The sequence below is a fragment of the Pangasianodon hypophthalmus genome, chromosome 3 (genome assembly GCF_027358585.1).
Source record: "Pangasianodon hypophthalmus isolate fPanHyp1 chromosome 3, fPanHyp1.pri, whole genome shotgun sequence".
Classification (NCBI taxonomy): Eukaryota; Metazoa; Chordata; class Actinopteri; order Siluriformes; family Pangasiidae; genus Pangasianodon; species Pangasianodon hypophthalmus.
Window position 1 is genome coordinate 14,477,579 of NC_069712.1, and position 13,304 is coordinate 14,490,882.

The window sequence follows — 13,304 nt, forward strand, 5'->3', positions numbered from 1 at the left end:
ATCAGGAGAAGGGTACAAAAGAATTTCCAAAACATTAGATGTACCATGGAACACTGTGAAGGCCATCATCAACAAGTGGAGAAAATGGGGCACCACAGCGACATTACCAAGAACAGGACGTCCCTCGAAAATTGACGAAAGTACAAGACAAAAACTTATCAGGGAGGCTGCCAATAGACCTACAGCAACATTAAAAGAGCTGCAGGAATATCTGGCAAGTATTGGTTACTTTCTGCATGTGCCAGCAATCTCTCTATGGGGTAGGGTGGCTAGAGGGAAGCCTTTTCTGAAAGAAAAAAAAAAACAAGCTGCCGAAATCACCCCTAAACTATGTGGCAAAATGTGTTCTGATCTGATAAGACCAAGGTAGAACTTTTTGGGCATAATTCTAAAAGATTATGTGGTGTAAGACAGCTTATCACCCAAAGAACACCATACCCATGTTGAAGCATGGTGGTGGCAGCATCATTCTATGGGGCTGTTTCTCTTCAGCTGGGACTGGACCTCTAGTCAAGATAGATTAGCATAAAGCCTGCAGGTCTCTCTTGATGAAAGATGAAGAAAAAAATTTCTTCACTTTTCAGCATGATAACGACACAAAGCACAAATCCAAGTCAGCAAAGGAATTTTATAGATCTGGAGCTTTTTTGCAAGGAAGAGTAGAATAAAATTGCCAAATCAAGATGTGCTAAGTTGGCAGACTCTTACCCAAAAAGATCGTATGTTTTATTACAAGCAATAGGTGCTTTAACAAAGTATTAGTTAAGAGGCGTGCATATGTGTGCAATCAAGTTATTGTAAGTTTTTCTTTTCCTTTTTTCTTTTTTCCTAAACATTTCTGTTTATTTTACCACTGAATGTTGTTAGTTGCTATATCAGATTAAAGGTGGAAATAGATTGGATTTATCTTGATTTCATTTTTTTATCACAAAAACCTGCAATATTAACAGGGATGTGTAGACTTTTTATATCCACTGTATCCAGCTGATATTGATTTACCTCCTCAGACAGAGAAAAATCACAACAGTATCATTCTACAGTTGCTTCAGTGATGGCTGTCACTTGGCAAAATCAGGAAGTGCTACATGTTCATGTTCCCACTTTTTTGTTTCTCATGTAATTCATCTAATTCTTGTTTTGGCAAATTGTCAGACCACATTTCCCTGGATTCTGATTTTGGCCCATGTTTACACAAAACCCTTTCCCTTCTGTTGCCAGAACATTTACAGGTATAATGATTACAGATATTTGTGTGATGGAACAGGAATTTCAATGTCTGCCGGTAAGGTGGGTTTTGATCTGATGAGATCTGAATCAGAACACTTTGAGTTCCTCTCTGCCACACCATAAGGCTGATGAATTATTACACCAAATGCCCCAATCATAAAAGCAACAAAGAAACATCCTCAAATTTACACTCACAGACCAAGAAGCTATGCAAGTCATATTATGGGAACAGGTGAATGACCGTCTCTTCCACAAGGATACCAAATGTGTCATATATGGGTGTTAATTTCTGCTTAAGCTGTATATATTTTAGATGCACTGGACTAAGTCTGAGTCAGAGATTCTTTTGGTATGTGCATTGTAACCACTGTTATTAGAATGAAGTTCTTTTTTCCCTTAGAATACCAAAAGAAATCTCAGTAGAACTTAAATTCCCATGCACATAGCTCATTATGGAAACTTATCCCTTCTTCTCTTTAGGGATGAAGAATCTGATTTGAAATTTCATTCTTTTCCTTCCCCAGATGGTTCCCTAATGACAGAGAGAAGTGATCTAATTTCAGGTGGCATCATAACAGCTGAGCCTCCCTGAGCAATCCAAGCCCAGTTTATAGTTGCTTGGATAATGTTTGTCATCAGATATACAAAATTGATGCTGCTTATTAGAAATGATAATGTTTCTTTGATGTTTATTTAGCTTGCATATATGGTGCCCAGCATAATACCTGCATTTCAGAAGGACTCTATTAAGCCAAGGCACCACAGTGTATACTGAGCATCCAACAGCCAAGTAATTTGGTTAATATTAACATTTCAAGATCATAGATTTTCCAAGATCTTAGATTAAACATGAGGTTTGCAAGGCATAAATGAATAGCAACTTCAATGTGAAATAGACCTCCTTATTATCTACCATTCATCTGCTGATATATAAATGATGACTTGATGACTCATTATAACTATTTCCACACTTCAGTTATGGCTCTTTGTGGCTTTCTGTGTCTGACACATTGGTTTGCTAAAATGCAGACTGAAATATTGTGTCTATGAGGCTGTTAGATATAATTTAGCCTCTAGAGCTCAAGGGGGTAGTTGTACATGGATCTATTTTAAGCTCTGTCCATAAGTGCACTTTCATCACCTAGACTATGCAACTGATCTTTCTGGTAACAGCGTTTTGTTTGTTTGTTTGTTTGTTTGTTTTACCCTGAAACATCCTTGATGTGTAACGCCTCCTCAAAGATACATCATGATTTTTCTTCAATTGCTTAATCATAAATGTGAACATTATTTTGCTGTAGTTTTTGTTAGTTTGATTGCTGTTTTCTCTCAGAGGTATGCCACCATGTGTGTAGTACCGGTTCATGCGTTATGTTTAAGAACCTGGTTCAGTCGTGAGAGCAGTTTTAGTGTGAGTGGTTATGATGATTGATGTGCCACACTTGGCCTGAAACTCCATTTAGAGTAAGTAATAAATGGACGGGTAGGGCTTTCATGCCAGCCATTGCTGCTGATTGAGCCATGATCATCAGTTAGACGGAAGTTGCCAGGCTTGATGTGTAAGTTCATTCCACAAGAGATAAGGGTATCAACCCATCTGTGCAAAAAAATGTGATTTATGATTTTATACATCTACTAACTACTAAATTAACTTACACTGACTAACTGACTAGGGCTGCAGTGAATATTCAATAAATTCAACAAATTCAATGTTTTAGCTTCTTAATGCAGGGTGGTGCATTTTTCATGTCATTCAAATTTTTATATTACCCTATTGGCAGATACTGTTACTAAAAGTAGCTACATCCATGGGTATAGCCAGACCTTTTAGAATGGGTAGCCAGGTTAGACCAAATTAATTAATCGGGGTGGAAATCTAAAATTGGGGTAAATACTAACCAACAGCCTTAGAAAAGGATTTAAAGGCATACACCTAAACAACAATTTTTTGTCATCTAGCAGGTTACAAAAAAGTCATAGCTAGCATAACATTAGGCTATGAAGTATGCAACCATTCCACAGAAATATCTAGATAGATAGATAGAGTAAGATAGCACAGTGCAAAACAAAACAGAATCTAATGCAAATCTATTAGGAAGGGGAGAGAGCTTGTCTCTATACAAATAAGTGTGAACAAGGCACTTAGATATGTGCAAGTGTGCAAGAAAGTGAGGCGGTACTACTACTACTACTACTACTACTACTACTGCTACTACTACTACTACTAATAATAATACTATGCTCTAGATTATTAGCATCATTAGCTAACAGGAGCTAATAATAAACTGAAGCAATCCAACGTTTTGCCTCCAAATAATGAATATCATAAATGTTAAAAAAAAAAAAAGAAAGAAAGAAAGAAAAACAACAGTTTGCTCGCCTGTTATTATTATTATTTTTTTTTTTGCTTGTTTTTGTTTTGTTTTTTGTGGTAGGGCCAGAGAATTATTCATTCCTGAGGTAGCTACTGTAACTAAACTTACAGCAGTTGCCATTGGACAATGATGAAATTAACTTTCAAGTTTTACAGAGATATTAGTCATTGTTTCGTTCTTATTCAAACTATCCTATCACAGTGAGATTTACCTAGGCTTTCAGTTTTGCATCATATGACATTGGTCAACATTAAGAAGAAGAACAAGAAGAAATAATGGACAAAGGGATGGCTATGCTTCAAGCTAGGGTGGCACTCACCCCTTAGCTCTGCCCATGGCTACATCCAACTGAAAACATGGAACAAAATCAAGACAGTCAGCCTTCCCTGAGGCAAGTTCACTAGTGATAACATAGCCACTGGCTTAATAAATTTTTCCATATTGTATGAGACAAAACTGCTGGTATGATTACAGCAGCCCCCATGTATTAATTATGTTATGCTCTTTTCAAAACATGTTTACGATATTAAAGACCACAATAACACTCTTAAAGCCAGGTGCAATGTGAGTTTCCTGTAATGCTCCAGTCTGCTAGCCTGTATATTGCTGAGAGGCTGAAATTGAATTCTAGTAAAGAGAGCACTAGCTCACCTCTGGAACAGTAGAAACCCTGGTGGCGTTGTTTACTGAGACCATGGAGTTTAGTGCGTGCTCTGGCACAGAGCCTCATTTATCATTTATCCCAAGTTCTGTTGTTCATCATTTATCATTCATACTACAAAATATCCATTAACATGCAAGGTCACATAAGGGAAGAAATAACAAATATTCTCTGATAATGAGGATGAAAAATAAAAACAGTTGTCATTAGAAATGCAATTTGATAATCATTTGTGTTACCTCTGTGTCTTTATATCATCTAGTCAAGCATTTTGGTCTGCCTTGTTTAGAATTTGGCATGGGTACTTTTCGTTACTTTGGTCTCACTCCTACTCTGTCAGCTATTTCAAATTGTATGAGGAACTGGGGCACGAATGTTGGCAGACAGATCTTAAAGAAGGATGCGAGCAAAGACTTAAAATAATAAACAGTCAGCTGTGAACACCTTCATTGTTTGAGCAAGTTGATAAGACATAAATTTAAAGTTTTAAGCTCTTTTCTAGATTTAATGGGGTTATGTCACACAGAATAGTCTTTTATATGATTTGTATTCTACTCTGGGTTTTGATTTATTAAAACTACAGCGTGTAGGATTTTTTGTTAAAAAATGAATGATAAACTTTAATTTAGATAAACTTCAAACTTTAATTATTAAGTCAGAAAAATAAATAAATAAATGAAGAGGGGAGAAAGATTAAATAATTGTGAATGATGTCTACAATCAAAGTACAGTTATGCTGTTCCTGAGCTTCTGTAAGTCATCCTGCTAATCCTGTAAGAGTATTTCTAAGTCAGTGCTATGTCAGGGGTTTTGGGTCAGAATTGCAGGAAATTTGTGTAAATATATATATATATATATATATATGCCAGCTCAGATATGTCAAATGTAATCCCTTCCTCCTATATTGTAGGCACAAAAGAAGTCCATCTACACAGTGACAGGCAGCCAAGCAGGGGAGGGACGGGGTGAAAGAGTCCAATATAATGTTAGATGAATAGTTCATTCTGTTGGTTATGTGCTGTTTATGATACCACAGAACACGGTAACTTCGTGGCAGATCTCTGATTCACACTGATTCACACTGCTTTAGTTAGTCACAGTGAGAGCTAACCAGCTGTAATGGCAGCTGAAAGACAATTTCTTGTTGAAATTCAAAGAAAGAAAGCTTTGCTTTTTCACCTAATATATGTTTGGTGAACCACACTGGTGAGCACAATAAAACTTGTATTCTCATAACACCTCTGTAATAGCATAATGACAGCAGATTATTTATTTACTTATATTACTTAGTGTGCAGTATGCTGCTTGGAACACAGCCTTGAATTTTCATCGTGTATTGACTTGGCACTCATAGCCATGAGATTAATCTGCACCATGCCGCACAACTCACATTACGGACTGTTCTTCCATGACTAGCTTGCAGTAGAGTTTTTCAGAGACGGTGACAGTTTTAGATCTAGCACCTTTTATTATTACAATGAATTAAGTCGTGAGCTTTTCTTATCCTTTTAGAATATTTGCATACTTAACACAGTATTTGGCAGAATATTTGAAAAACAAAATAATCAAGTTGTAGTTGTAGCCGTTGAAGCCAAGTCTTTTAGCATTTATATTTGCTTTTTAAATGAAACTGGATTTTAATTATTGTTAACTTTATTTCTAGTGCGTGAACAAACAAGCCAACAAACAGTATATACAGAAGACTGATTAAACTTGTTGTTGAATTTACTTATTTTATGCTAGACAGTAAATGGGTCAAATCAGTTATGGGCTTTGATGGAGCACATGTCTTATATTTGAAGATATAGAGTGAGATGCTTGGGACAGCAGACTAAACACCATGGATACTTTACAGCCTGTCAGCCAGTGGAAGCCTCCAGCCTTGATGCAGGCTGAGCTTGTTTGTCATTTATAATATCTTATCCTGAAGCTGGGGTCCATCTCAGATTTACACCTTCTACCAGAGCTGGGTATTACGTTCTTCTTCTTCTTATTATTATTATTATTATTAAGATGAGAATTGTGCTGCATAAAAATAAAAACACTGAGATGCCTATGCAACTGTCAGGTTAATTAAACTGCGAATTAACACATTATCTTCTCCTAAAACTTATTTCTCTAGGATTGCTTTTACTTGATTATTTTGTTTTGAATTTTTTGTTTGTTTTTGTTATTTAATTATTATTATTACTATTATTGTTATTAATAATTGAATTGTATTTTATTATTAACTGTTTCTTGATACATCTATATATTATGTAAAGCCTTAAGAGGCTTTTTTAAAGGCACTATATAAAATAAAGTTTAGTATTATTATTATTATAGTTATTATCCATTTACATTATCATATATAAATGTGGAAGCGCTTGTTTCTTATTCTTGTTGGGACGTGTGAAGTTTTAGCACATAATTTTTACCACTATCACTGGTAATATTTCCCCATATAATTTAACTGTTGCTTTACTCAAGTGTCCATTTCTTATGCACCCTTTTTTGTAAATGATACTTGATATGAAGTGAAATTCAGTGACAGTTAAAGCTTAATTTAATTAAGATTATGAATGAGAGAGCAAGGGAGGTGATGTCAAGATTGATTGAAATAACTCCGAGGATGTCCACAGTCATAGCATCTGGCAAAAAACACTGATGCCTGGAGGATATATTGAGAAGAGGAATGAATGAGAAGAAGAGGGTTTTAGACTTTTTACTGCTTTGTAAACAGTTGATATCTGCAGTTCAGCGTGTGTGTGTGTGTGTATGTGTATATATATATATATATATATATATATATATATATATATATATATATATATATATATATATATATATATATATATATATATAGCTGGTGCGCAAAGCATTCCAGCTGCGCAATGTGAACTGTCATGTGATCAAATCTTTTCATTCCCTCTACTGGGTAGTTGGGAAATGTGGCTTCAAGAGTAAAGTGTATTGATTTAATTGATTGATTTAAACATAATCGAATACAGGTCTTTGTGCTCTTGGGATATAAAGCAAAGTAGGTGACTGTGCCCTTAGTGGGGCAATTTTATGTATCAGGATGCTAGATTAATGTGTAATTTAAAAGGACAGTGTATCCTTCTTTAACAGATTAATCCTGCTTTTACAACCATGGTCTCAATTACCTTCAGTGACTAGGACAATTTAACCAAGCACAGTTCTGCAACCTTCATAAATCTCTCATTTCTCAGGCCTGCTGCCATGAATGCAGCCTTAAGTATTAAGCACAAAAAATCAATAAAGATTTAACACATCAGCATCTGGACAAGCTTTTCACCTTTGGAGGTTTCAGCCTTGTTTTATTACCTATGTGACTCTTCCACATATATTTGTTATGAAATGTTTGAGATGCTGAAACATACTAAACAACAGATATTAACAATATACTAATTCCCCCTTAAAACTAAATTACATTTTTTTGTTAAAATCCTGAAATCCATCAGAACACTCTATCTAGAACATCTATCCAACTGCAGTTATTCAATATTTCATAATAATTACTGAATAGTATGTTTCAAGTGAATAATAAGGGTTTAAAGGGCAACTACATTTCTCTCTAAATGACAACATTTAAGGCCTGTTTATATTATTGTTTCCTGCCTGAAAGTCACATTTTCCTAATACTATCCAAATAATGAACTTGGAAAACCTGCAATGTACAGAATCACATTTCAGAATTACATGAAAGTGGTAGGGTCCCTCATGTCCGCTGTGCTTGCTATGTTCCCCATATTAAATTATCTACTTTAGGCTACAGAATTATTTAAAAAAGAAACATAAAAATACTAAAGCATTGAAATATGTCTGCAATATACATAAGCAATCTGTCACCTTTAATTAATGATTTAATGGATTGAACCAAGACAAAAATTCACTTTGCAGAAGTTGTTTGTCAAGGACGCCAGTAATTCCACAATCCGCTCTATTATACTGTATGTAATTAGAAGCATTCACTAGAATCATTACAAATACTCAAGGGCACTTAATCAGGAAATATTTTTGTGAGTGACTTGAATTAATTCTCAGTCATCAGTCATTTTAGATATGAACCTTTTTATTTAGATGTTCACCATCACCACAGTACTACACTGAAAAAAAATGACTCAGTGGTTCAGTAAATATGACAAAAACATATCTGATTTTTACGCGAAAAAGAAAATGATTCGAATTGCTTAATTCCTTGAAGTTCTATACTAAAATAATTCATGTAAATATGCAGCTAAAACCCAAAGTGTATATTTTACTTACTAAACTGGGGACATGTTTTTTTAAATTGATTTGCATATGCATTTGCAGAACTTTAAACTGATTTAATTTTGAGTGATTTAGTGATTTTGAGTGATTTACTGATTTAGTTTTGCGTTGGCTTTAAGGTCTAAGGCTACTGTATTATGAAATGTTTTGAAAGATCAAGTGTTTGGATGAAGTTTTCTTGGTTCACCCTCTTTGTGTTTCTCAGTCAGGTGTATGGTTTGTGTGTGTGTGTGTGTGTGTGTGTGTGTGTGTGTGTGTGTACAGGCCTTATTAAGGCTGGTGTGCTGCCTTGGAACCATTGGAGTGCTGCTTGGAACCATTTAAGGCGTTCACAGCCATTAAGTAGTAAAGATAACTTTTAGATGATGTGTACTCTTTACAATGTTGAGATTTATGTACTTCATTTGAGCTCTCTTCCATGAAATAAGTAATTGAAGTGAAGTGAAGTGGCCAGGTTTGGTGACCCATACTCGGAATTTGTGCTCTGCATTTAACCCATCCAAGTGCACACACGCAGTAGTGAACACACACACACACACACCATGAAGACACACTCGGAGCGGTGGGCAGCCTTTTTTTGCAGTTGGGGCAAATAATATAAAATATAAAAATAATATAAAATATAAGCAAAATATCCTTTATACAAATGATTTACTTGTTTTATTTGTGCAATTTATCTCAAGTTGAGTAAAATTTACTTAAAACTAGTTAAACTTATCTACATTTTTTTAGAAGAATAATCCTTGGTGCCATGTAAACCTTACTTAAAATATGCTTAGTTAAATTTGCTAAGATATTATGTGTGGAAATCATTACCATGCGTTTCTTGTTTAGATCACATGCCAGTGTTTTTTTCAGTGTGGTTTATATACTGATTTATAATCCTTTCAACTGAAGAAACTGGATGGGGGGGAATATTGCTTGAGACCTGCTTGTCCCACAGACAGCGTGACACAAGGAGCATGTGGCGTTTGAGTAATGATCTACCATGTCTCAGATTAAATCAGTGTGATGAAAGAGAGAAAGAGAATAGCAGAGACCAGTCTAAAAGAAAGGCGTAAAGAGATTGAAAAGCTCTGTGACTACTCTTCACAGAAGTAATAAAAAAGTAAGATCTGTCAAAAGTAATGAAACTTGGTGTGCAGCCTTTCCTCAGTAATACTAAGACTGAGATTTAAGAAATCTTGGACAGATTGGTAATCCATGCATCTTCAAATGAATTACTAATAATTAATAATGACTTATTCATTGTTAATAATACTCCAGACAAGGACTAACTCATACATGAAAGTTAACTGACCTCTTACCTCTGACCTTGTAGACGTAGATTTTTTTTTGTATTTTTTTTTCATATGTTTTCCTGCCCATATTCTGCCAAATCCTGTCTCCTGAGCTATGATTAGTTACCTTCACAACCATTTACATTTCACAGGTTAGTACTCACATTCAAGGACTTTTTGGTAGGAAGTCAAAAGTTTACCTATTCCAACTGATTTCAATAACAGCAATGGCAATGAGTGAAAATTACAGTCTGCTCAGGCGAGTCTGCACAGAAATATGCACACTGACCTTAAGGATGGAATGATCTAAGTATTGCTAAGTATGATGAAATGCTAAAAAAAATTATCTTGCTGAAATGATGCCCAACTGTATATTATAGAAATGTTTTCCTTCAGATCCATTAGCTATATGCTGCAATTTGGCATTTGCTTGTAAGTAACCATTTACACATTTAACTGTAATGATATTAGGTTAACTTAGCAGACTAGCACAGACAGCAGCGCCAATGGCTGCACACCCCAGCAATCTCAGACCAAAAGAATATTAGTGGATAGAGGATGAATAAGCACTTCCCTGGAAATTTATGTGCATGTTTTACCAACTTTAACAAGGTGTTCTTTTCCAGTCATCTTATTGTGAATGCAGGAAAACTTTTGTCAAGAAAACAGCAAAAGCATCCTTGTTTGAGGGAGTTTCCTAATCATGTAGGAAACAGACAAACAACCAGAAAAAAAAACAGCAATGAATGTCAATGTGAAATCTTCTGGAAGATCCCAAAATGTCCTTGTAAAAGCAGCATTCCTCTCTGAGTTTATTGAAGGATTGTTCGGCCACGTTTAAGTTGTCTATCACGATCTATCGTACTGTAAAGCTTCAACAATAAGCTAAAATGGCTCTTCTCAGACAGCATGCTCAAAAAAATAGTTACATGAGCATGAACTCTTCAAAGTCTTCAAAGATCTCCTTGGATACATGGATGGACTTGTAGTCAGCTAATGATCTATTGATGTGTATCCTCACAAAACAAGTCAAATTCAGTACAGTGTTTTTTTTTAATTTCTCTAGCAGTGTAATGTACGTCAACTGGGTTGAAAAAAGGCTTTTAGAAAAATATTTTCTCTTCAGTATTGTGTAGTTTCTTTTCTTCAGCACAAAGAATTAATCATAGTGCTCACAGAGAGTAGAAAAATCACAGCACATAAAAGGATGAGCTCTGTTTTCCATTAATTATATAGTAAATATTATGCTGTATGAAATTACTCTTTAAGCAAATTTGTCAGGCTATCAGGTTTATTCTTCCACCCCCAACCAGCCAGTCTACTGCACTAACACCTCTGTTAGCACTAACACCACCTTTAGAACAGAAATGTATTCTCATGCCAGATTGATCTGGCTATCACATTTGCTGAAGCGCAAGCTCGTTCAATGACAAGGTCAAAAGAAAAGTGAATGTAAGAGAAATCACCATTAAAGTGTAGGGGTAATACAATGGCTTTTCTTATACGTCACTGACATTCTCAATAAAAGTTAACCTTGGCTAAATATCGAATAGGCAACACATCCCTTGTTATAGGATTACTGATAAAACATCCATGTGAGAATGTGCTTAGTTGTCGATGCAAGTACCTCCTGGAAGTCAGACATGCCTGTACGATTCTGCTTTAGTAGAGTAATGGTATCTTGGTACCACCCAGGTTGTACAATCCCCACAAAGCACACACAAACATGCACACACTGTTATTGAGCTGTTTCTGTGGTGTGGTGAATTATTTGGACAAAGAGAGTATTTATCAATTTTTTTCTGGAATCTGTTCCCTCATAGTCTCCTGCATGTATTTAGTCTATGTCCATGGCTTGCCAAGCCTCATTCATGGGATAGAATAATAAAAAATGCAGTAATAATAAAAAAAAAATTCCACTCTTAGGGTAAAGAGGCAGTATAAATTTGAAGGAATAGGATCCTGGATCAGTCCTCCTTTAAAAACATGGGCCCTGGACAAATCAACTCTTTTTTTGTTAACCACAATAAAGTAGAAATGGATTAAGACAGAGGAAGAAGACAATAGTTTGGTCCATGACTGGCACCACACAGAGAAGCTAACATTGACTCTGTCTGAGTCTGAGACTGAGCCTGTCCTGGATGGATTAGTTTTCACAGCATTTGGCACAATTCTGTTGTGAACTGCCAGTGGAGCTGGTTCTAAGGTGAATGATAGGAAAAAACAAAGCCTACTCCCAGACACTGCATTGTCACCATTATACATAATCCCACAGCTAGCAGATGTGCTAACAGAGTCCTCTTCACTATTATCTTTCCTCATCAGCAATCGATCTTGTTTGCGATACCTCCTAAATGTCTGTCTCAGCTCAATTACTGGTATACCTTGCAACTGAATATAAAAGATCATTGTCCCAGAAATCAAGATTAAGTTCAGCTTCATGTAATTAATATCTAGTTGTTAGGAATTTTTTATGCCAATGGTTCAGAAGTGGTTTATTTCCATTCGTCTCTCAGTTGTGTGCTTGCTGATAATTAGCTTAACCAGGATAAGACAGCAGTTGCCACAGCTGTCATAATTAATCAGAGAATCATATTCTTTAAAAGGAGCACTTTGCCAAGTGAAAGCATCAGAGATTAGTTCTGTCTTTGCACTTATTAAACACCCTCTGTGCACTTATATTAATCACCCTTCTCTTAACATACAATAATCATCTATTAGACAATCACATATGCATATACAGTATGTATACAAGGGGTGTAATACAGATACAAATATCCATATCTGCATCTGTATTCAGATTTACACCTAAAGTAGGTGTGTACTAATCTTTTTTCTTTAAACATTAACCCTTCCTCTATGCCTCAGGAAACACATGTAAACACTGGGGGGAAACTCAGAGGTAGAAATGCCAGCACTGTCATCATGGTGTGTGAATTCTGGCTGGGACAGTTCCTCAACCTCAACTACATCACTCGAGTTCAGAACTGGTCTCAACTAGTGATGTGTGTGGGGACTGTTGTTTTTTTTTTGTTTTTAATTCCACTAGTACAGCTATTATTTTGGTTTGTACAAGCCCACAATATCTTCTAACAAATTTATTTGGTTCTATTTTTATTTCTAGTTCTATATTTATTAAAATATAAACAACCTAGTAGCCTAATTCAAATCACCATGCCCATGACAGCTCAGTTATTAAGGATGCTTTAAAGCATGGAGAGACTCACATTCATGTTAATAAATGGACTTTCTTTGTCCTGCTGAGCTTCATATCTGACCACTCACATGCACCCATATGAAAGTAAAAACATCTCGCTTGTGCAAGTTTTGTGTTGTGTCCCGCAGGATCCCAGTGCACACCTCTAGTCTCAACCAGATGCCATGTCAACATCTCTGACAAGCTCTCTAAAAAAAGGAGTAGTGTGACTCCTATTCTTATCTGTATATGTATCAGTTTAGAACACATTATCTGTTCAATCTGGAAAA